The sequence below is a fragment of the Lates calcarifer genome, linkage group LG2 (assembly GCF_001640805.2).
Source record: "Lates calcarifer isolate ASB-BC8 linkage group LG2, TLL_Latcal_v3, whole genome shotgun sequence".
NCBI lineage: Eukaryota > Metazoa > Chordata > Actinopteri > Centropomidae > Lates > Lates calcarifer.
The window spans coordinates 9,641,425-9,668,450 of record NC_066834.1 but is presented as its reverse complement, the minus strand read 5'-3'; the positions used below and the strand labels follow the sequence as shown (position 1 = coordinate 9,668,450).

General features: G+C 38.5%; 1 protein-coding gene across 1 annotated transcript in view; it reads right to left on the bottom strand.

Moving 5' to 3' along the window:
- Window positions 1-24,476, bottom strand: part of fshb (follicle stimulating hormone subunit beta) — a 96,247-nt gene extending 71,771 nt beyond the window's left edge. The window contains exons 1-2 of the mRNA XM_018683405.2: window positions 24,387-24,476; window positions 24,108-24,294 (exon numbers count right to left, since the gene is read on the bottom strand). The gene's annotated coding sequence lies outside the window, so the exon portion shown is untranslated. The remainder of the gene's footprint in view (window positions 1-24,107; window positions 24,295-24,386) is intronic.
- Window positions 24,477-27,026: the final 2,550 nt, after the last annotated feature.

Below are 27,026 nucleotides of genomic sequence, written 5' to 3'. Positions count from 1 at the left end.
AACTGCACCTAAACTCCTTCAAAGCTGTCACAGAGAATACGAGTGACACTTCGCTACAGGTTTGATACAGAGCTTTTTTACCAGTGGTGTAAAACTCCACCAGCTTAGGAGCTGTGTAGGACAGAGAGCCCCCAGTTCATACTGACACCCACCCCTCACCCCATCGCAGAGAGACGGAAAAAGAGACAGAGAGAGGATGACATGCTCACAGTCATCATCCCCTTGTACAGTTGTAATGGAGAGAGAGAGAGAGAGACAGAGAGAGGTGGTGAGACAAAGACACGAGGGAGATAGAGGGAGACAGAGAGAGCAGGGAGGGGGTGTTGCAGCGTGCTGTACGCCTGCAGCGAACATGACCCTCCCTATCTCGACTAAACCAAACACCAATACACACCAACTTCCTGCTGGCTGGAAGCTTTAAATCATGCATATAAACAAATGCAGGCGTTCTCTGGCTGTTTGGTGATGCTAAGCTCTTGTTATAATGTGCACAGTCATCCCCTCTTCTTTCATTATTTCTTATTTCTTTCTGCATTTCTGCTGTTTTTCTATGAGGCTTATTCTGACAAATTATTACAAAGCCCTGCACAGTACATGGATTTGATTTGACAATTTGAACATTGTTGCTTTTATATGCAACTTTTATTTCAATTCAACAAATCAATATTTATGTGAGCAATCAAAAGACATCTGAACACAACTGCAAATAAATCCATTACAGCAGGAAATCAGTCTCTCTTCCATACTTCCCACTTTACTACTGTACTATTAAAAATTCAGTTTATGCTTGAATAGCCCCACAAATGTTTATACTCTTTATAAATTGTTTTATTTTTATATGTTTTTCTATCATTTTATTTGTTGTCTGTCTGTTACCTTTTTTCCTTGTTAAAACTAATTTCTTTGCTGCAGTGATGACAGAGTTTCCCCATAGGGATCAATAAAGTTTCATCTCATCTTATCTTTTATGAATCTGAGCACAAGGGCCAAACCATCAGTAACATAAAAGACACAGTGATTGTGAAGTTGGGAACACCGAGGTGACCAGGAGAAGCCCTGGTACTTTATGTCCTATGCTTTACAGTGTTTGTATACAAATAATGTGCATTACCGAATATATTTTTAGGAGGAAACTGCAATGCAGCAAAGATTATGTTTTTTTTTTCTCTGCGTGTATCTGAGAGAACATTCACATGCAAATATTCACTGACTTCCTTCAATATCCATACAAGGGTTCTTGATTAAATATTAATAGAATATTTTCTGAGCGGTCATGAGATGAAACACAAACATTATATACTTTAAAGTAGGCATAACTGATATTCAACAATAACAATGTATCAGATGATAATGTGACAATGAAAGATGAACCTACAGAGAGTTCACCTGAATCTGCCGCTCTACTCAGCTTTATGGAGCTTTTATTTATTGTTTAGCTGTCCAGTCTGTAAATCTACTGTTCTGGTTTACTCTTCCTGCTCTCATTACATCATTTTTGGCTGAAGCAGGCAGCTGTTTTAATTGAAAAAAACCCACTGCACATTACCTGCTCAATGTCAAACAGACAGACATCTGTGGAGCATACTGGAGCATTTAAAGCTAAAGTGCCACATATTTTCCTTCGGGACTTGGTGGAGACCAAAAACAGCTAAAATACAGTCAATATTGGATATTTACCAGGTTGTCAGATACACAGTTCCAACTGCTCCATAACATCTGGGTGGGTAAATATGCAAGTATCTGCTCACCATAAAAACTTAAAAAGTTATGTCTGTGTTGTTTCTTCTTCTCCCAAGTGGCCAAATGAAATTTGTAATTGCAGGTTTAAAGAAAAAAAAATCAGGCTTTCACAACCTGGATCTTATATTTTAGTTTCCTTTTATAACAACATTTTTTTAACGATTTGATTGTGAATGCAGTGTCCTCACAAGAAGAGGCAGCAACGTAAGCTCTAAGCTGACAGGTTGTTAGCAAATCCACAGCTTATTCCTGTTATCTAAACCACTTATTTGGAATAGAAAGTGAGTGCACCTGTAATGTCTTCTACATTTACTCATTTGACAGTCACTTTTATCCAAAGTGATTTACAAGTGAGGCAACTTGGAGTTCAGGGTCTTGCCCAAGGACGCTTACAGGAGGAGCTGGGGATCGAGCCCCCAACCCTGCAATCAGTGGACAATCCACTGTACCTAAGCCATAGCCACACTATCTATTGAATAGAAACGTGACTAAAAGTCTGCAGCCACACTAGATTAATAATGCTCATTTTCAGAAAAAACATGGTTGGATGGACAATACATACTTCGACCTGCTGTCACTGACAGTAGTGGAACCCAGAAGATAAAATAAACTTTTATTCTCTGTACATTGACCATTTTAGGACATCCCAGACTGAGCTTGTCAGGCTCAGCTCTACACTGAGAGATCAGGTTCAACTTTCAGACCAAGCAATAAGTCATCAAATAAGTACTACTGAAGGACAGCTGTGCTTTGAGTTGAGTCTAAGTAATGTGAGCATGCTGACTGATGACTGCAGTTTACAATACAATCTCTTGTGTTAAGCACAACTCAGACTATATGTCTGGTAAACAAAGAAAAAAAATGGGGAAAAACACAAAACTGCTAATTATGTCCCCTCAAAGTAAATAAAAATGAATAAATGCTTCAGCAACAGCCAAAAAAAAGAAAAAGAAAAAAACAGAATGTGAAATTTTGTATTATTGTCCTTTTTCATCCAGTTTATTCAGACAAACCAAATACAATTAGCCTTATAGTGTATAATGTACTACCATCCATCTCATGTTGAATGCTTTAAATCTGGCCAAATAGCATCTTAATTGTTTTAAACTCAGTGAGTTATTTTTGCATTGACCATAAATAATCTGCAGAGGTATTCAAAATGTCCTGATTTTTATTGTGCAGCCTTATGATTTGTCAGCTGACAGTTTATTTTATCAGTGATGAATAGGATTTAGCAAAGGCCAGTAAGATTAAAGACTAATCGAGGAGTGCCAACCAAAATGAGTTGGCACACTACAAAAGTTTTGAGAAGCGAGCTTCCAGCTGCCTTCTGTTCACTGCTATTGATCATCAGAGGAGACAGACTGGCAGGATGTAGTGATGGTGCGCCGGTCCAGGTCCCCAGACTGGCTCTCCGGAAGAATTAATGTCTCTGCCGCTTTATGCATGGACCATCTAATGAGTTCTGGCCTGATTTTGGTTTATGGTACTGTGCCTGTTTAAAGCTTCAAGCTTTTTCCTTTGTTGTCTTCTCACCTGGAGTGTGACTGCTCACAAATACATTTCCAATGTATCATCTGGGAATTACTTCAAATTTACTGTGTATGATAAACTTTATGGTACATTTAAATGGAAAGGTATGATATAATGTATTAAAGCGTACTATTTTAAACATTAAGGGTGAAATGCTCTTACTGCAAAGCAATGAGAAATAACATAAATGATAAAGTGCATTTAAACACAATAGTATGATATACTATAATGTATTTTAACACTGTGTATTGTTCATTCACTACTGTTTGCTTTACTTTACATATATTGAGACCATTAACCACCTTTTGTTTCTGCATTACAAAGCATGTATAGCATTTTACAAAAGACAATGCAGAGTGTACACACTGAAACACTCTACTTTCTATGGCTCTTTCTGGATTGTGCTGAGTGGTGCAGTGGGTGCCTCAAATAGTATCTTTCTTCCATGGTTATATTGAGAATCCACAACATGCATCCACAAAATAACAGTTTGTAAATTTAAGTATTTGAGCCATTTCAGTTGGTTATGATGAGTTAGAATCAGATAGCTTCTTCTCTGTGAGGAGATGAGCTTTGGCCCCTTCAGTGATGTCATTATGTAGATTTAAAGCAGAAATCCTGAGGGCCATGTCCTGCAGGTTTTTCTTTTGCACTGGATACTGAAAACACTGTGTGCCAGAGACATGAAAATGCCTATACTGTGTATAATGCGAAAATGCTTCACAAGATTTGCCTGTATGTTAGCATGCCGCTACTCAGTTATGTTAATGTAATCAGTAGAAAGTATCAATATATAGCAACAGTAACAGCTCGTGCTGATGTTACAACAAACATACAGACTGTGATATGAACTTATCTGTTCTTATGCATAGTTTTTGGGGGGGTTGTCAGCCAATTACATCTACCAATACTAGCAGCACTGAATCCGTAACAACTTATACAGTAACAATTATTCATCATATTTTGTAAGTGAAAGAAAACTGAGAAATAAGAGGGAGGAAGCTGCCTACGACACTGGCCTCCAGGAGGATGAAGCTATAGCCTCAAAGGGTGGAAATGGCAAAAAGCTAAATGACTATCTTCATAGTATTTAATTTTGGATTTAAACTAGATTTGGTATAATAATAGATGATAGATACATTACAGAGGCAGCAGTAGCAATCCCCATACAAATGCACAGTTTTGACTTTACTTCTGAAAACACCATGCTCAAAAACATTCTCTTTTAGATGTCTAAATATGTCGCTACATCAAGGAGAAAATATAGAACATTTTTCAGGGAAAAGACAACAGGTACACTGAGAGAGGGCAGGTGGATTTGCACTTAGTCCCTCTCGCTCAGCTTAAAATGGTCACCTGCAAAGCAACAAAGATGTACACAACAGCTGTAAAAATTAGATTTTAGAGGAATGCAACAACAGGCAGAGTAACTCTCCACTCATGGGCTAAACATCAGTGTCACAAGCTCCCACTGTTTCTCCCAGAAACACGGAGCATTAAGTGCAATAACGTGACACAACATAAACTGAGGTGGTAAAAATCCTGGGAAAAGTACTTATCCATTGGAATTTGTGTGGTTAAAGTGGTTTTGGTGTTTGTACAGTGTGTATTTTAACATTCAGCCACTCTATTATGAGTGTATAATATTTTAATATCTTGAAATACCAGGTCACATTCAAACCAGAAAAGGCATATGTAGCAAGGACTTTCAGTCCCACAAGACTACACCATGCACCTGAACACAAACGGTTCTTTGGAAACTGCTACATCAAGCTTATTTAGAGGAACTGCATAGATTCACGAGAGCACACTGGAGAATATGAGTTTCCGTGGAATTTACTATTTATTAACCTTATTTATCATCAACATTAAACTTTTTCAGGGTACATATCTCGAACATCATGATCATAGCAATGCACAGATATTAATTCAGTTGCAAGAATACAACCTCCTTCAATGCAAATACAAACTGAAATGTAGAGTTTGTGTCTTTATGCATCTTTTCTAAGCCCATCTGTACATTATTCTGCATCTAAACCTCCTCTACCCTCTGCAATACAAGCAGACTTAGCAATTCTGCCATGAGGATGCTCAAACATAGTCCAGACTGAGTTGCACTACACCTCACATACCTTTGTGTACTGAGGTTGGTCTGGAGATGAAAGGTGGGCATTGTATTTCAGATGGATCATCAGCTTTGTAAAGGGTGCTGGTTGATTTGCGCATGGTGCAACTGGTTTTCTTTTTGTTTTTGTTCCCCTGTTTCATTTGTTCTTACTTACAAGGTTAATATAGTACAACTTGCCTGAAGCTGAATTCAGTAAGACATAAAAAACTGCATATTTCCCCATCACATCCTTCAGCAAGGGCATTCAGGGGTAATAGTTGCTTTGTTTTTGAGAGCATTTTTTGTAGAGACAGTTGTCATCCCGTTGAAATGAGGGATAATCTGTGAGCTTGCATTGTGTATGTTGTGTACTTTGCGTGTCTTTAGCCAGCACACAAAAGATGAATTAGTTGCAGTTAACAAAAGCCAAAAAATGTCAATGGGGAAGTTGCAACATTACTAATAGGCTTTGAGTTTGTGTCTGAACGAGTTCACGGCTGCCTGGCTTTCCCACACAAAGGTGACATCATCTCAGCAAAACATGACAAATATAACAATGACTTTAACATTGCTAGGGCATGCTTTGAAACTGATATAAGTGAACATCAACATCCTCTTTGTGACAAAAAGATACGTACAGCACCTTAAAAGCTGCAAGAGGAAACAAGAAATGTTGCATTGTGCCTCAAAACTGGAGCAATATCCTGTCCAGTTTCATCAGTGGGTCACAGTTGGAGTGGATCTCAGGTCTTGAGTAGATTTACAGGAGCTAACAAAAACTAACAGGAAAGTTAGTCAGCACAGTACTACAACCCCACCCAGAAATCCAGCAGTGCTGCAGCTCACTCAGTTACATATCATTGTAATGCAAATGACCAATGCTCACCAAGAGTATAAAAGGCGGCAAACATAGTGTGCAAAAAAGGCAGGGTTGTTTCATACCTCTACTCATTTTGTATGTAACATGACTTAAAATTAAACTTCTTATCATTTGAATTTTCATGTAAGAGCAGTCAAAAGAGAAAGTATAAATACCGCCTCGCGATTGTCTGCCTCCTCCAACCAGTCAAGCTCCAGTTTACACCTATGTCTGTCCAGAATTCTTGAATTATGGCCAAAAACTTCACAATGACCTTGGTCCGAGTGATCGTTTGTACCAAATTTGAAGAACTTCCCTCAAGGTATTATAAGATACTGTGTTCCCAAAAATGGGACTGACAGACAAACGGACAACGCAAAAACATAATGCCTCTGGCCACGGTTGTCAGTGGCATGGAGGCAGAAAATCATGACAACAGGCCTAACAATGTTTGACAAACAATGTCCTTTTTATTTGTCAAACTCTCATGTCTTCTGAAGGTAACATGAGCACAAAGGCAAGCAGATCTTAGATCTTTAGTGCCCCATTCCTTTTACAAGAAGTATAACATCAATAAACAATATTGACCCATTATGCCTCAGAAACACTTGAGGCAGAAATGAATTTAAACTAACCAGGCCGCCGTAATTTTAACACATAATCACACAAGACACTCCTGCTATACTGACAGAAGGCAAGATGGTCATATTATCTGGACTTTGGTTGTAACTTTTCTCTACGAATGTCACTTATTTTTCTTTTTCTTTCTTTACCAGTCAAAACTATATTAAAAGTAAAAAAAAATGTTGCTAACCTGAATCTTGGCTGGCCTCCATATTTAAAGGGCACTGCTGTCTCTGAAATATATTCATTCAACTTTTTATTCCTCCCTTATTTTCACTTGTACCACGCTGCAACACCTTCTATGGGTGGTCCACACCACAGTGTAAGAGATCCTCCATTCAATCATGCTTGATTTCAATAAAATTATATAAAAATATACACATTAAAAATCTAACTATACTCCAGGAAGTGTGGTATGTGCTAACAACATAATGATGGCTCTGTACCATTAAGTCATGACAGTCTTTCAATGAAACTGAAACAGCTAAATTGAATTCAGCCATCATTAATTTTGAATATAATACGTCAAAAATGTCCTCTGTGAAAAAAGGCAGATCACTAAGATATATGAGCTAAGAAATGGCTCCTGTTACTATAAACACTGTGACTTTGTTTTGGGGGGGCCTCAGCTCCAGTCCTCCAACACCAGACTCATGGAGGCACAGACAACGATTATCATTCTGGCCGATAAAACTGACCCACATCTGTCAGCTGCCAATGTATCATTTGCTGAGTGAACTGCACCAGCCAGTGATGAATGGACCTGCCTCCTCTGCTCAATATGATTCCGGCTGGCTCGTTGTCCGGCGCTGGGACGCCTGACAAGAATTGTCAGAGCAAGACAACTCTGCAAATGTCCACCATTTGGTAAGGTTGGATTCAAATTTTCAGCATAGAAAAAACAGAATCTGGAGTAGTGACTGGGGTAAAAAATGAAGCAATAAATGTGAAGCAAAAGCACTATTTTTACTCAGGTACTGTACCTTGGAGGTGCTGGTACTTGGATATTTCCATTTTAGGAGACTTTATGCTTATACTCCACAACACTCATCTCATTCATTTGCAGATTAAGACTTTATATTCAACATGAGATGAACTTAAACTCAATGTCAACTTCTCGAGAATATGAATAAAGTTAGTTTTCTCAGACAGTAGAGGAGGATGTAATCCTTCAATTTATCTGCCTAGGTTTTGTGTTTTGTTTTGTTTTTTTTTCATTGCACTACCTGTGACCCACCCTTCAAAAGTGTAAAAATAAATAATGTTGATAATAATAACAACCATAGCTTTTTTGTATAGCACCTTTCATGCAAAGATTCAGCCCAAAGTACTTTACAGACAAGATGAAAGACAGAGGTCAAAAACTAAAATAAAAATCAATCATAATAAAAAGAATAAACTTAAAAAAATCAATTTACTCAAAATTAAAAAGGTAGGTAATTTCCTTTTAAATATACCAAGGGAGTTTGTTGTTCTAAGATCCAGTTTAGGTCCTTAAAAAGAGAGAGCAGCCTCACCAGATTTCTTGTGCCTTCTAACAGAAAGGCACAGATGGAAGATTTGAGAGTTTGTGTTGGAACAAAAACTGAAAGGCAGTCGCTGATATAGGAGGGTGTTAGGTTATGCAAGGCTTTATAGTGAAAGTGTATAGTAAAGTGGCAGTACTTTAAAAATCAATTCTAAAAGATAAAGTTAGGCAGAGAAGTGATGCTTGCAATAATATCAGCATTTCAGTATCATCCTGAGTTTAAAATACGTAATGTTTTAATGTTCCTAAGAGGGAAAAATCATGCTTTGTGACCTTAAAATAATCCACAACTCATTTAATTAGTTAACATAATAAGTAAACCTACAGTAAACATTCAGTAAAAGTCTCCAGTAGGTTGGGTGAGTTTGAAGTTGGGGGAAGGGGGGGTGTATATGTTTTCATATGCGAATCAACCAACCAACCAAATGGTCAACCAGCAGACTACAGCCCTAAGTGAAACCCCTGTCCTATTCATGTATGCATCATAACATATCAATCTGCCAAATCTCTACCACACACATCGCTGTGAAGCCACACAGTAGAAATGTTTTCTCCAAAACAGGTTAGTAGATATTTTTTGAAGGAAGAGAACTAAGGGAGTTTACTGTGAAAGCCCATCAAACTTGCTCATCCTCCTCATCTCGTAATACACTGAATCTGAGCTGCCTGTTGGATTGAAGTGGATTCCCCTTAGGTACTTTTTCTGCAGCGTGACTAAGTCCCTGTTATTTCTTCCCCCAACTACAACAATAACAGCATTCGTTTGCTTTTTTGAACAAGCAGGAAAACCAGAGAGGGCAAACTAGTGTATAGTGACAGTGGGATGATCTGTGGATCACCTGCAGGGGGTTGACTCCATGTGTAGAGTTATTTTTTTTTCCTGTCTTTTTTGGCTCTAGGACCTCTATGTTCGTGACATGGAAAACCAAGGCTTTGAAAATAACAACCACCACAGACCCCGCTGGTAGAAAGTCCCAAAGATGACTGGGGACAAACTGTATGCGTGTACGATGCAGGGAGGATGTCTTGTACCACCATTTAACAAAGGAAGCTGATTCAAACGCTCAGTTCAGCTGACAGTGCTCTTCAAGCAACTTATACCTCAGCTCCACCCAAACTATCACAACTATCAACTATCCAGTCATTTTCACTTTCACACACGTACTAGTTTGTTCTAGTTGGGAAAAAAGAGGTGGTTTGACTGTGCAAACAGGCAGCTGACAGTCTGACATCATTTAGCCACATCTGTAATCAGGTGAATGCACTGGTGCACCTTTTCCTCGCGCTAAGAAAACCACTCTAAATGCCACAAAAATGGTCTAAACAGCTTATGTAAACATGAAATTTGACAGTGCTCAGTTTAAGCACCTGAGTGTGGTCTTGTTTCATCTGGCTGCACTTTTAGAAATGTAGCCAACAATTTTTAACATTTACACTGGCAAGTTAAGAAAAATGGAATAACTAGCCAGAGAGCTGACAGCTAATATGCACACGGTCCATTAACTGCAATGAATGGGAAATGATGTTGATGTTAAAGCCTCAAGTATAGCTAATTGTTAAATGAAGTCTGGATTAATGAAGTAAACAACAAGCAAACAAAAAGTGTGAACATCTTGATAAATATATTGAACCAAAGGAACATTAGGAAGGAAAGTTAAGAATGAGTTCAGGTCTGGATTCGCAGTTGCTATATAGGTCAAAAGTTGCTTGTATGTGTGGTTCAATATGACAACAATTGGGTTTTTTGTATTCAAACTGATCATGTGAAATTATTCTCTGGAGCAGACTCGTGTCACATCCAAGTACTGTACGTGTCCCCAAGATCTTCCACTGCGCAAGTTGTCGTCCTGGAGGCGCCAGCGGTGCCCCACATGCCCCAGAATCAACATGACAAGCCATTAATCACGTCTGGTCATTTATCTGTCAGAGTCCACCCAAGTGTCGTGCACTGAGGATGGACAATTCCCCACAATGCAGTCACACAGCCACCTCCAGCTGTCTGGCTGAATGGCTGTCGGTGGCTGAAATTCGGCGTTCATGGTTTGGGCCCTCTGACTCATGCACTTCAGCGCAGGATGATGTCACTCCGCTGACTTCAACAGTCTAACACCTGACTGACACTGAGCAACACTTCTTTAATTCATCCAGTTTATCTGGCAGCCTCAGTGCTATTGCATGGGCAAGACATGGGGAAGGAGAGGAGGGGTGAGAAAGTGAGGAGTGGCTATGATTGAGCATATGGTTGGATCTGTGTGATAACAGCTAGATTACATGCCTTTGTGACAAAAAGTTAGATTAGGAGTTCAATATATTATTTTTATGTAGAATTACTGAAATAAAATTTTAATACAAAAACAGACAGAAAAAATGAATGTACATACAAACGAACAAAATAATAGAGAAAGTATAAAAAGAAAGTAAATACTTAATAGAGAAAATATAATGCTTTACAAACAAGACTGATTAATTAAAATGCTAAACCTCTTTTTTTCTGTTTTTGTGAAGCAATTTGGTTCTTCTGTATGAATACAGAAGTACAAAAACAGCCACACACACTACACACCCAATGCCTCTATTAATGTGTTGTGGGAAAAGCAACTGTAAAAACTGTGCTCATGCTTAAATAACACATATTAATTCACACATTTTATTTTCTGTGACCTGTAAATAAGTCAGAACTGTCAGAACAATCAGAATGCCTAAGATGCTTTGGTAAAGTGCTGCAAAAAATGCTCAATTCCCCCCTCAAACACTGTGAGTCACTGCGCATAAATAAAACGTTGATCCAGAATCATAATTGTAAACATGTGTATAACTCAGCACAAGTCAGTGCTTATCAACTGAGGCGGCAGGTAGCCCCGGGTAAAACTAACATGACGTTACCTCTGTAGACAATGACTTGTTTCTGCGAAGCCTGACTGAAGGGTTTCATACTCAGATTTATTTTTAGGCCTAGCTGCCTATATGCATATATGAGTTGCACTGATGTGCTGTGTAAAGCTTGAATAAGCCAGAATTTTAGCGGTGGGTGTGAAACAGCATTAAATTCAGAAAATAAACATTGCTGAATCAGTAAATTTGAATTGAAAAGATTCTTCTTCAAGTATTGGACCACACCAGAAAACACGAGGAGGAGAGTGTTTTAAACAGAATTGATAATGTTTTAAATACCTTAGTACTACATTGGTTTCTGCTCATTTTCTCCACATATTCTTAGTATGAAATCCCAGATATTTTTCTGACTACGCTGCTCTCAGACAGAGGTGTTACATAAAATATAGAAATAACATTGCTAAGTCAGATTTTTTTTTAATAATGACATCAATACCATCTTTAAAAGGCCTGTATTGTTGTAAATGTAATGTAATGTAAACACATACAGATGGGGGAAAAGAAACCAAAATGTGTTTGTGATGACACGAAACATATCAAGCCAATCATACTGTTGCACTAACATATGCAAACAGTTTCAACTGATGGTGGCAGTGGGTGCAGAGTAAGCATGGAAAAGCAGGATATCAAAGTAAAAACTTCAGCATCTGACAGCGTTACATCACAGCACTCTGGATTGAGCCATTGGGGCAGAGTCAGAAAACTTTTTAAGCTGTTTTTATCAGATTTAATTTTTATTTCCCAGTGACCATTGAAGGCAAAGTCATGGCTCTCCCCATTCATTTAGATAGGAGACTGGTCTTGTTAGCCCAAAATAACTGCCCAGGGGCATTGAAGAATATGAAGATGACTGCTGAGTGGTGAGACTTGCCTTGAATGACTTTGGTTTAACCACTTAGAGAACCCCTAAAATCCCCTAAAGGCTCACCAGAAACCTCCCACATGACTACTAGGACCTCTTAAAGGATTACTACAACCTCCAAAACACACTACAACCTCCTCCATAGCCTCTAGAAACTCCTAAAGGCTCTCTAGAACCTTCCAATTGGCCAAGAAAACCTCCTAAACAATCCTGGGAACCTCCTCAATAAATACTATAACCTCTCAAAGTGAAGAACCTTCTTTCTTCTTCTTTCTTTAGATTTTCAGGTCCTTTAAATGATGTACTGAAATGGTGAATGAAATGAAAGTAAAACCCAACAGTGTTAATGGCTAACAAAAATATAAATCAGAGCTTGAACTAAATAAAACCTCCACTAAAACATAACTAACTCCAAACTGAACTGCAAGTAAAATTGGAAAACATATTTATATAAATTAGTTAAAATAATCTCCCCTGCTGAGCTGCCTCAGTAGCCTGTTAACTCAGAAGTGTCTCATCACACCACACTGGATTCTCAGTGCAGGCGTTTGTTCTGGCCAAATACCAATTGATTTTTGGAACGACAAGTGGCCAGTGCCCAGATTGTTATATCATCATTCATTGTTTCAGACCCATCCAGATTAATTTGATCACAGCGGGATAAAAATGGTCAATCAGGTTGTAATGTAGCCATAATATTGAGTATGACATGATGTTCTAACCTCACAAAAATAGACTGGGTAGAGGGGACGCTGCAGTGACAGGAGGCAGATGTCCAGCAGTGAGAAGTTTCATCAATCACCAAGCAGTGTTCTCTGACACTATCTCAAAACCCACAGATTGTCTTAAAACTGACTTATGCTGCACAAAAATGTGGAGATTTGATTAAACTAAACACTGCTTAAATGTGATCCAGGTAAAACACGAAGGTGGAATGTTTTTAATCTAGAGTGTCTGACATGGCCAAAAAAATGTCTACCTCCTCCTCATGATGGAAAAACTCCCACTTGTGACAACTCAGGCCTGATCTACTGTTTTCATTCACCCACATATAATAGTTGAAATGCTTTTCATCTTAATATCAGTGTTTCAAAGAAGGATGCCAAGCTACTCTGAAACTTCATTTTCCTGTTGTGTAAAATAATAAATAGTAAAGTTAAATAGTAAAAGCCTTAAAGGAAAACCACATAAAAACATTTGACACACTGTGGTGGGAAAACTGTAATGAAGATTACAATTATGTGATGTAACTTGATTAAAATATACAAAGCCACTGTATGGTCCTTAAAATCTAACTTGATAAACAAGTACAGTAATTTCTGTTTAAAGATGTTTAAGCTCACACTGCATTTAATTCATATATCATCATGTGGCATTCCGTTTAATACCTGTCACTAGTCATTCAACTATAGATTAATCTTTGGGAGTGGCGGGAATGCTAGTTTACAGTGTGTTAAAATCCTGCTTGTTGTAAAAACATGAGAAAAAAACATGAAACAAGTAATTTTTAACAGTGGTATTCCACAGAGGAAACATTAAAACTGTATATTTCTGTAACCTAAGTAGAAATCTCATTTTGTGAACAAAATACCCCACTCCAATACACAGAAATATTTATACGCTAACATTATGTCATCAAGGTTTTCCATTTAACAGCAGAGAGGAGATCAATACCTCTATCATCAAATGCTATTGTTTATTAATAATGAGGAAGTTAACAACATCCATGCATCTGAGCATTTGATGGATAAGCAAATGTGACAGTATTCTCATCCTGTGGGCCAATTTGATTGCACATGTTTTATCAATAACCTCACTGGGTAAAGATTGAGATTTTGCATTTGTTCATTTGTTTTGTTTGTTCATTTTTGATGTTTTCTAGTGGTGAATCCATTTGTTCCGCATTGCTACCAAGGTTAAGTAATGTTTTTAAATGTGTCACTTTAACACACTGTTGTACTTGTTTGTCATTCAGTGAGTAAAATATGACAAAGAAAGGTCACCAGAAATTAGTCTCTTAAGAAGATTTAAAAGGCATTTCTCCCTGAGGAGCTCCACGCCAACCAGGGGCCCACTGGCATCTCTTTCAAAGATATGTTTTTTTCTTTGCATTTATGCTTTTTTTGACAGTGACAAGAGATAAAACAGTCAGTATCAGACAAGAGATTCCAAACAGATCTAGAGCTCATGGTTTCTGTTGTGATCTAAGCTCCCAGGGCAGCAAATAATTCTGTGTCTTGTCTTAAAGCACAAATATCTTACTGCACTTACAGAGCAATATAAGAAAACAATGAATATCATGATATATTTTGCCACCAGGCTTCATGTGGATTGTTCATCCATGAAGCCTAGTGGTGAAACAATGTGGCATACATCAGTGTGTGGGCCACTGCTCTCACTTTGACCACCACCTGAGATGAAAACACTGCTGTTTACAGGCAGGTGATGCGCACAATGAGGCGCTAAAATGTTTTTTCTCTCCTGGTAAACCATTGGATTACCTGATTACTCAGGCTCTGACTATGTTTAGGATTCTCATCAAAATGAAGTTTTAACATGTAGAAAGTTTAATTATGTACCCTGTGATGCCACCATTTCAGTTTTGTTGTCTAATCCATAATGTTGACACTTTTAACTCTTTCTTTCCCTTTATCAGTGCCATATCAGTGCATTTATTTGACCATATATACAGTGTTTACAGCAATACTAAACAAAATAAATCAGTAGTGATCCCTATGATGATTTGTCACTGTTTCATGTCTAAATGTTAACTATTGTCGCAAAACTAACAATAAATGATCATAGATGGCAGAGGTTAGTAAAGAAAAATATTAAGGGATTTAATTTTCAATCATCTAAGGAAGACAGTGGTTCCACAGCTTCACTACTGAGTGAAAACGGCTCATGTTTAACTTTTTACTCAACAGTAGTAAATGAAACAATAAACTGGTGCTTAAATTTCTTTCATTTGCTTTTGTGAAGCTTTCTCAGAGGTTCTTATAAGTTGAACAGATGCTCCAAAAGTCAACTACATATCATCCCTTTTTGTGGTAAGAACTGACAGAACATTGAAAATGAACAGAGTTAGACTTTGTCAGGTTCATACAATGATGTCAGCTCCCATCCAGCTCAGTGGCTTTATATGTAGGCTTCCCTCCATGCCACTGGAAGTGAGTGAGGTCAGCTCCTAGTTACATCAGTGCTTGGCAATCAACCTGATAAAACTGCCCTGGGAGTAAATCGGTCCAGTCGACAAGGACTGTGGCTGGATACGTACGTACTGTATCATGTAATAACAGATAAAAAGAACTTTCACAGTTTTACAGTTCAGAGCGAGCAGCCTACAAAAATTTTACGTCACACAGTTTTTGAGACGCTGACCTAAAGCCTTCCAGATATCAACATTTGTCAAAGCTTGTGCCACAATACACCACCTATGTGCGTAAAACACTCAACAAATGTTACTGTTAGGAAAAGTTCAGCTGTCACAACTACTTTGAATACAAATACTTCTTTGACAGTGCAGCACAACAGGGAACAAAGTGTGTAGAAAATAGTACTGCAAATTGTCCTCGCTGTCACGTCATGTTGACATTAATGAGCACGTCTGAACGAATAGAAAACAGGCTCCATTCTGATCGAAGCTAGAGCCACATCACCGACAACTGCAGTGGCCCCAGAGCAAGACTAACATCCTCAGATGCATCTCAATTGAGTCACTGATGCAGCCCTAACCCATTTCTAAATGAGCGTCTGGCAAGACCCTCCTTGTCAAGGCAGATAGGATGACTGCGCAGAGTCGTGTGGACAAATGGTGAGGGCGTTGAGCTGCAAACAGAATGAAAATGACCAAGAGAGACAGAGGGAGATACTGAGAGAGAGACAGAGATGGAAGGAGGCATCGCGCTGGCTTATGCAGCTCCCACACACTTAACATCTCCATGTTGTCATTTTTTTGTGTTTGCAAGGATGATTCTGCGATGAATCACCCTGTGACCTACATCCAAGCACCCAGGCTTAGAGGAAATTAAATAGATATCATTAGTCGGCGGCTCCCATCCACTTGTTCCAAATTACAGTCGTTTAATAGCCGACCGCTCTATTAGGGAGGCTCCTGCTTAGTTGTTGAGTTAAGGACGTGCGATTGTTTGTGTCCATTTGGCTACAGGATGATCGGTTTGTCTCTCTGTGAATGTGTTTATGCAAATGTGTGTGTGTTTTTGGCTGATCACGGTTTTCCTCAGTGAGTCTGAATGCTGCTGTGGAAATAAAAAGTGAAATTTAATTCACCCCTAAATGTCAAAGTGTAGCTCAACTGGCAGCTTCTTTTAATTTTAAAGTGAAAAATGTCCATGACTTTCTCTTTTCCTGCCCCGTACAGAATCATAAAAGCAAATATCATATGACTACATTATTCCTTTTAATTTAATGTCGTGTTGACCTTCTGTTAAACTCCAATCAACTGACCTTTCCAGTTTTAAATCTAACTCACATGAAACCCAAGAACAAGAACTATGAAGTGGATTTTAAGTTGATTCAAAAACAGATCAACTTCCAGATTAACTTGACCCAAAAATATCATAGCACTTGACCCATTGGTCTTTCTTCATATAATGTTTTACAGATAATCGGAAAAACTTGCTCTCAGCTGTTGAGAAAGGCACGCTAAGCCTCAGCCTCAGGATCTGAGCAGCACATTCTCATTTCAGGGCCAATGAATTATCATAATGAGCCGGCCATGGATGTCGAATGTGTATGTATGACAAACATGCCATTGCAAGACTCCCTGAGGCGCTGTGTACATACATACACTGCATGTCTTCGTGTGAGTCCACTTTACTGTTGACTGAATGATTCGGTGCAATGTGCACTCCTAGAAAGTAATTTTCTCGCTCAACATGGGGGAGGAAGCTGGACTCAAAAAAAAAAAAAAAAAAAAACATCTAACAACAAATTGCACATGAATATATATTAAGTTAGAAAATTATATTTCAGAACAATATCAGGCAACATGTTGAAGAAGCTATGTTTTTTTATGGCTGCTACATTTGAAGGTGGAATAAGAGGCTGGTAGTAATAGTGGGGAAGGAATTTAAGTGAGGATCAGTGGATGTCCTGGTGGCCTTGTAATTTAAGTATGTATTTAATAACTACAAAGTCCCAGCTTTGAATCAGGCCTGAGACCTTTGATGCAGGTCATAACCAAATCTCTCTCATCAGAAAACACTTTCTTTTTCTTTTTTTTTTGCAGCATTATTGTGTCACAGTGAAATTGACCATTGACTTTTTGCAATATGAAATGTCCTTGCGTCATCATTTTATCCTACTACACATTTGTCAGAATTTGAGTATGAATTCTTCAATTATGAGCCAAAATTGAAAGAACTTCCCAGAGGTGTTTCTGAGATACTGCAATCACAAAATTGAGACAGATGTGTGGATGAACGGACAGATGGACGGACAAACATCCAAAATGTAAAATGGACCAGTGGAGTTATTCACAGCCTGTTTGCTTCAAGTCATCATTCTGCTGCTATCCAATAAAGGAAATAAATTAATTATAAATGACAATAGTAATAAAGTGGACCAGAATATTTAATATGGCAGATGTATGCAAAATGATAAAATAATCAAATTGTGTTCAATGTTCAGTTAAGTGCAATGTGTTGTACTTGAGAGAAATTTCTGTAAAACAAGAACTTATAGCAATAGTTTATTATAGTATAACGACTTATAGATACTAATTCATTTTTCGTTTTTGATTACAAATTGTTTGGGATCATTTATTTTGAACTCTACTGAATATAATAAAAATAATTTTATTAAAAGGGTAATATTAACAACAACTGCAGCAACATAAAGTGGCTCCAGTGGCTGAACGAGAAAAGGGTATAACGCTGCTTTAACTCCAATATCCACGACCTCTGTTGTGTGCCTTACCTCTCTCTGTCTCTCTCACTTCAATCCCTGATAATTTCTGCATTGATTGAGCAAATGAAGGCAAATTCAAAAAAATAATCTGAAACACCATTCAGAGGTAGCCGCAGCTCCCCGCAGCTCTGTGTGTTTAATAATTACAGGAGTTTTATTTAAAAATGTGGAGTGACATATTCAATCAGAACACTCCTCTTGTCTCTGGTTTAAAAGGACACCACCTCCATCACTGCCAACTCAGAGGCAAGTGGTGTAGTTCAGAATTAGACATAAACATTAGATAACTGTAATTTTGGAGGAAGTAATTTGTGTGATCACTGCAGAAAGCAAGCACAACTGACAGACTGATAGCTTTAAAGAGAGATTTCAAAAACAAAAAAATCAGGTAACAGCCCCACCTTCTTTCAGACTGTCCAGCAAGTGTGTCTGAAAAACAAGTGTTGACCTTAATACAGCTGCTGTGGTTTGGACGGAGCCTGTAGTTCAAAGCCAGAACACAGTTTTGGAGTCTGGGAATGAAATAAAATTGAATTTGAGGAAACTGTGATCATGTTTCCACAGAGCTTCCAAACACTAGTCTACCACTAAATCCAAATATAAACACTCACTCTCTCTTTCTCTCTCTCACACACAGACTTACACAAACCCTTGTTATGGGTTTTTACTCTCACTCACTCACACACACACACACACACACACACACACACATTTCTCTCTCCTCTGTGGTGCATGCAGTCAGAGCTGGCAGCCTCAACCCCCCCAGCTAGTAAAGCGACAGGGGGAGCAAACAAACGACACATGTGCACTGCGAGGCAAGGATCCTCCCTGCCTGCCTGCACACACACACTGACTTGGCGTCACACACAGTCACATGGCACAAGAGCTTCCAATCACATAACCACCAAGAATCACTATTACTCCATTAAAGTCAAGATAAACAGGATACAGGAGCTACTGTTGTAGGTTTTAGGCACTTTAACAGCAAATTAATGGGACGTGAACACAGTCTGACACATTGGGGAACCCCAAGCTGACCTAAAAAGTGGCAAGGACTTCGCTAGTGCGGAACAATTCTCCAGTTTGCTGTTACACAGAAAGATGTTAAGTCCTTTCAATTACATTTTAAGTTAAATTGATTTTTTGTCCCTGCAAAAATACCCACAGGATCTGCAATCAAGTTGCCAAAATGGCGGGCGCCATAGCTGTGGATCACGACCAAAATCCAAAGAAGCCATCCAATATATCCACTGAATTAAATCTACAATACAGTATGGGTATTTAAATTAGCCTGGTATGTGCCAGGTGTTTTTTGCTACAAAAAACATAAAAGACTAGAAAAAATATGTATTATTGAACTTTACATTTAAAAAATACTACTTGAAAAATAATGACAGTGAAAATAATGACAGAAAACATAAAATACATAGACATAAAATTAATCCTCAACACTTACAATAATCAATTAATCATATAAGTCATTCATCAAATAAAAAAGCCAAACATTCCTCTACAATTTCATCTGATTTATGAATGTGTAACACAGATATAATAATATCTGTGAGTGTTTTTACAGGAGGGAATGTGCAATATCTGTGTGCTGTTGAATACTGAACGTTAGTTAGTTAGAACCATAGTTGACAGTATATATGTGGAGAGGCTGTGTTTCTTTGGCTTGGATGCCTGAGACAAATTTCTCCTCAGGGAGACAATAAAAGCTAATCCAATCCCATCACAATTTTTGTATTATTATTTTATAAAATCAAAAATGTAAAACCATTCAATTGTCATAAAAATAATAGGCAACTATTATGATAATTAATAAATAGTTTGTCATTTTTCAATCAAAAATGTCCCAAAAATTGCTATTTTTTCTGTTTTTCTCTGTTTTTTTGAAAATCCTTGGGTTTTTTTAAATACTCAGCAGATTAACTGATAATGAAAATAAGTTAGTTGCAGCTGTGGTATGAGGTGCAGCCCTGATGGGAAGGCAGAACTGATCAAGCAAAGGTTTAAATGACCTCAACAAGTGACGGTACTTTAATTCATCTTGGCTTTTCTTAATCTCTTCATGTTGGTAACAGTTTGTTGTGGGTGGTTTAGGTGGCTGAAAAACAATAACAAAGCATTCAGTAGAACTACAATAGAGCCACAGTAGAATCTGTGGGTTTGATAAAGATTCAGTGATTCAAAAAAGGTCTTTTATTTTCTGCTAGATCAAAAAAAATACAAATAAAAAATGAGAGCGAGGATAACTCATAATGACCTTTGGAAACGATACTCTTTGAAGCTATCTGCCACCTCCATAATCCTCAAAAGAGCAAAGTCAGAATGCAATTGTGAATAAAAGGAACCGAGCTCGCACCCACACACACACACACACGACACAAATACACACACATACATGTCCTTTTCCACTCCCTCAGTTATATAACCTTAATGCAAGAGACAGCTTGACTAAGACATCCTGGGTCCATCTTGTGATCGCCGTTTACTTCGACATGCTGGGGAATTCATTCATTCATTACCATGTTGAGCTGATGACCTGTGTGTCAAGAGAGATGAATCATGTGGAAAGGAAGCACTGGCCTAGAGGAGGACCAGTGTCTGTGTACGTGTGTGTGTATGTGTGTGTGTAGTGTTTGTGTGTGTGTGTGGACAGGAGATGTTGCTGCCTGTCTCCATTGCTGCCTGCTGCAGTTTTACATTAAGTAAATCCACAAACCTTTTCACACAAACTCTGATCCTTCTTTTGCATTCATATTTTCACTGCCAAGTGTGTGAGCGTCTGTGCAGCGCTTCATGTACTTCAGTGTGTTGACATTGGAAACTCTCAACAGACTGCTCGGCCTGTAGCATGAGGGTCAAGAGACCAACAGAGATAACCAAAGGCATTAGTGGGCTAGTTTTCTGTAGTCTTGCTAGATGGAGGTAAACAGTGAAGAGGCCCATGGCACAAATGTCAATGAAAAATTTGTAAAACATAGTGAAGCTGTTGTTTCTTTACTCTTTCACATCTATTGTACTGTACAGAAGAATTTGAGCACCAGCAGTTTACTGTTGTTAGCTTCAGAACGGACTTGGCCGCCATTAAGAAACGACCAGCCTGTAAATCTGCTGTTTTGTCTCATTACAATCTTAAGATCTTTTTTGAAAAAGCTCTAAAAATCCACTGTAGGCTACAGCACCAATCAGCAAGCAGACACAGTTAGGAACCAGCTGGTGAACATTGTGGAGAATTTAGTAGCTAAAGATCTAGGTATTTCCTTCAGGAGTTAGTGGAGACCACATAGTGAGCAAGTGAATATTGGACTTTCATTCATCAGGTGGACTCCACATGAATGCTAATGTTGTTTCATAACTGCTGGATGCATAAATAAGCAACTGTTTTCCAACAAATTCACCATATCACCTAAAAACGTAAAGATATGTCAGAGTTAGATTCACTAATTGCTTCTGCTGCCACCGAGTGGCCAAAAAAAAAAGGTTACTGCAGGTTTAAGGATTTCAATTTCTGGATAACAATTAAGAGTGAATTTCCATTCACATTCTTTAATATGGGGGTCACATAGCGCCACCTCTAACCATAATGTCTGAACAATTGTTTTATATATAATTATAATTATAATTATATTATAATATATATAATAATAATTTAATTGGATTAATCAATTCCCAGTGACATGTCCATTCAATTTTGTTTTTCCAAATAAAAACTCAAAAAAAATTGATAAACCCACAATCATTGTGGTCTGTAATATAATGGTTAGTCACTTAATCCATTAATCAATCAGCAGGAAATTCATCAGTAACTATTGACAATTGATTTTCATTTTGTCTCATTTTTTAAAGAAACAACCCAAATTCTGTGGTTGCAGCTCATCAAATGTATTTGCCTTTCCTTAGTTTCCTTGGTTCTTCTATAGTAGTAGACATAATATCTTTGGGTTTTGGGCCATTGGTTGGACAAATTAAAACATTTTAAGACATCACTTTGGGCTGTGGGAAATTATAGCAAGGCATTTTCACCATTTTCTGACACTTTATATATAACAACTAATGGATGACAGAAAAAAAAAATCAACAGATTAGCTCATAATGACAATAATTCTTAGTTGCAATCCTAATAGCTTGCACAGCTAATGGTGGTCAACCAAGAATAGCTCACAGATCAGCTCCCTAGTGATCGTACTAGCTCTGCTACCCCCCATGAGTCACACCTTGCAGATTTTAACAGTCCATCAAGAGTCTCCAGGGTAGGCACAGGTAAACAGTTATGGCCAAACTTCCTCTTTTGTACCCTCCGTGTCACACACATACACACACACTGTCATGCTGAGGGAGCAACAGGCGTTCAGGTTCCTGCCTGGCAGATGCAAGCGGTGAGATGCAGGGCTCCCAGAGGCCTTTGCTGCAGCATGCAGGCGGGCGCACTGACAGCCAGGCACAGAGTCGACGGTGACAAATAGTAGTGGACTTTTTACGCCCCAGCAACTTGCAAAAACTCCCACCACTACCTCAATCTTCAACACACACACCCTCTGCACCCGAACCTCCAGCCTCAATCCCTTTTCCCATCAGTGACACATACACAGAGATTGGAGGCACAGCCCATCAACAGCTCCTGGCTTCTCGTGCAGGGAAGCAAAAATATAAAACAACAAAAAAGCAAAAACAGCAGAAATATTATGCATCGTCATATTGCAACCTAGCTGAATCTGAGGAAGGAGAAAAGCCTTAGGGAGGTACAACAAGGTGAGGCGATATACTGCAGAGATTTTCAGTTACATTTTTGCACTTACATCAGATTAAAGCAAGGGTCAAATTAATGCAGCCGCTATGTTAACCAAGTTATGTTGAAACCGTCATCATCAATAAAGTTGGAGTAAGTATAACCTGATTAGCAGACCTGGATGAGTCATTTAATCTGATTTGTGTTGATGTTTTGATTTTGTGGATGCACATGATGCAAATTGGAGTTTAAAAGCAACCTAGTTTACATCACAAAACAACAAACAGCAACAAAGTGACTCAGTTTTTCTAGCAATATTTTGTGGTGCCAGTGATTAGAAATAACAAATGTACATCCACTTAATTGTTATTCTACTTTCTACGTTGATTTTTAAGGTTGATGCCATTTATAAGAGGCATCTACTATTTACTACTTAAACCTAGGAAATATAAGCAAGGCATCTGCAGTGCTCTCCAGACTGACTTTTTGTTTTTAATACTACAAAAACCTTACTTTTTTTACAACTGCCGGCCAATTATGGAAAAAATAAGATATTCAAATTTTGAATAACTACATGTACTTTGTGAAATTTGTGTCACATTTTGGTCAGTACTTTCAGTAGTATTTAACATTAATGTGATCACCTGGATCCATGTATGGATTATTACTGAAGAGATCTAGACCATGGGCCTGAGAGGTCAGAGGCTCCAAAATAATCACGAGAAGATGCAAAATGACCACAAAGAGAAGCAAAATGACCACAAACACAAATAACCATAAATTACAGTAAAGAGATACAAAATGACCACAACAGGGTAGAAAGCAACCACAAAGAGCTGCAAAAACGACACAACAGAAACACCAAATGACCGCAGAAGTGCGAAAACTACTCTGTAGAGATGCTACACGACCACAAAGAGACACCAAATGACCACAGAGATGTAAAACTACCACACGAAGATTCAAAATGACTACAAAAGGATGTAAAACAATCATTAACAGACATTTTCTCTCTTTGTGTCAGGGATATAAGGATCTATGGGCCAATAATCCCTCGATGCCTGGGCCCAGAGAAGCAGCATAAAATTGATGACTTGATTAACCATGGAGTGGTTGCTTTTTAAGACTTTTGAAGACCTGCAGATACCCCGAAATACTGCACAGGGGAAGCTGAAATAAGCAACAAAAAGATGCTAATGCTAGTGCTATAAAACAGCTAGGCGTTAGCTACCAACCGCACAAACAAAGCTAACGCCTAGCTTAAACACGACATGCAGTTACAGCAGCAGATTCACTTACCTTGGGGAGACGAAGGTCGACAACTCAGCAGTGACTTAATCCTTTATGTGTACATTCAGTAGCTCCACGCTTGTGCCAGAAAGAACAGGAAAGCTGCAGGGTTGAATCGGTGTCTGAAGTCGTCTAGCAGGTGGCAGAAAACCAGGGAGTTAGCTGTAAGCAGGTTTATTCCCCCGATAAATAACTCCTGTAACGACAATACAAAACTATTAACAGGTTATCGTTGAGCTTTATTGGCCTATATTTGTTTATAATTTATTTATAATTTCACTAACTTACCAGGAGGGTGAAGAAAATTGACACCTTAATTGCCACTACAACTGCCGCCCTCACGGACAACAGTGGAGCACATTTAAATGGCCGCCATTTTGAAAAGGTGTGTTATATAACTTCCTGTGAAGTTCCTCCAAGTAACAGCGTCATATACCCATGTTTTCTTCGTGATGTTGTACAACATGGGGTAAAGAGGCGAAGGCAGATACATTAATGTAAAAATATCCTTTACAAGTAAAAGTCAATGTCTTGAGTAAAAGTTCTGTATTATCACTTAGAAGTACTTAATATTGTATGTAGTGGTAGATATCGTAAAAGGCGGTTGTATAAATATACAATATGTCTTTATAGTAGAAGTTGACAAGTGTGTTCAAGGGCCTGTGAACACAAATACCCATTTCTTCTGTGACTGCATCCTATCATATCACCATACCTTACCCATTATGTAACTGTCCCCCCTGCCCTTCACTCTGGGTCAGTAAGCTGTATTCTACATTTCCAATAAACCACCACTACTACAACAAACTTTGAACTAGGGACTAGTGTTCAATATTATGCACCAGTAGTCTTTTATACTCTATACACTTTTTATATCTCTAATATACAGTTTCCTGCAGAACATGCACTTTCACCTTTGATGCTTTAAGTACAATTTGCTTATTATAATAACTGAGAGGCAAACTTCAGTTACCTTAATCTGGTTCTTCACTCTCACACAGAGTTCATACTGTACCCTACATGTAATCACAGTGAGTGTGTGGTATGGCCTCAGAGGATATTGATCCATGAATGAGTAGGGACTGGAGAGACATCCTCATTGTATGTGTGTGCACATAGATACACTCACACCAGACAGCCACTGCCAATAAGATAAAGACAGAAATTTCATAATCTAAATGTAATTACCTCCTCAAAAACAGAGGGTTTTTTTTAATTCAAAGAAAGAGAATGCCCCAGAACACTGACTTTATTATTGTGCCAATACTGAAGCACATTCAGACACCCTGCGGGGTGTTTGTATCACGGCTGCTCAGTCAGAAAAGTCAAATTAGATAGAAAATGTTTACAGTTGTAGACTGATATGCATATCTGCTCTATGTGAATAAAAGTAGTCATAGGTACAGATATTTAGAAGCATCTTGGTACATTTAACTAATTAGATAATATTTACTGGTTTGTTTTGTGATGTACAACATATTTGATAGCAGAAAAATCGTACAGTGGATAAATATACCATGGATCCCCCTTCCCTTGCCACAAGTAGCAATCCACTTGTACCTCCACCCCTTCCAGCAGGTGCACAAGGCTCTCAAAGCTCCATTAGTAACACAATAGCCTGTGTTGCAGGTCCTGTATTTTCCTGAGCCTGTGGTTATGATTTTACCTGCATGAGCATATTTTCTGATTGAAAGTTAAAGATATTAATAAGTATATCTACATCCCCCATCTCACCCCGTGGCCTAATCCAAGCATGTCAACAACCATTTGATTATCCTCTTTAGAAAATCTCCACATTTAATGTCCCTGGTAGCTCTGAACAGGTGTGGCTCAGAGTCGTTCACCCTAAGCACTGTCAAGATACTTTCAGTTAAAGATAAATAAAGTGCACCTCAAGCATTTGAAATATTTAAAATTACAATACATTGTAGCGCCACACACATGAAAAAGGAAGGTGTGCTGTCCTGTAAAAACCATGTATCTCCTCAATGTCAACTTTTGACAAACTAAGAAAATCAGCCTTGTTTTAGACTTTATGACAATACATTTTTGAGAGAAAATTACCCATTTGGAGATACATGGTTTTCACTTTTGATTGATTCACAAAAACCAGTGGTGGAATGTAACTATGTATATTTATTAAGGCATCGTTCGTTCATTCAATAGTTGTATTTTATACAAGTATGGGGGGTGAGTGATAAGTTTGTGGCCTAAGCTAGAAGGAGTCAAAAAATATGGTGCAAACTCAAGATATATCCCTTTTTGTTCTTGGGTGACACACAACAGGGTGCAGGGTCTTTTGTCATCTGTACTGTAGTATTACATCCAAGGCCATGGCCTCGTTGACACCTCTTCATTCCACATCTACAGATGCAGCCCTGCTGCCATCCCTGAGGGTACACACCCAGTTAATAACCCCCCTCACACATAGATACAACCCAACCCCCAAGAGGAAGCTCAAAAGCCAGCTGGTCAAACCACCTTGGAGAGAGTCTGAACACCTCAGGACTCAGAATCTCCTCTGCCTGAATGGGATGTGACCCAGAAGATGAAGGGGATGGAGAGCCAGATGTTGAGGCGCTATGCTTCAGGGAGCGAGCGAGGGCTGAACTGAGCCTGAGTGAGCAAGTGAGTGACAGGGGGAGAGATGTATGTGGTGTACGGTACTGTATCTGCATGCAGAGGGATAAGAGCCACATGTGAGCCTCCTGTCAGCACATAGCAGCTTTACCCTGACGTGCATCCTTGTAGTGGCTCCTTTCTTCAACAGATGCACAAGTGACATCTCCTAAAAGCTAAGAGGCAGCTCAGAGAGAGGTTTTATTTCACACAGCTCTTCAGTATTAGTCTGAGGGGAGCTTGAAAGCTGCTGGGGCTCAAAGTCTCTCACTTCGCTGAGCCAGTCACTCTCAAATTGGAGGAAATGTA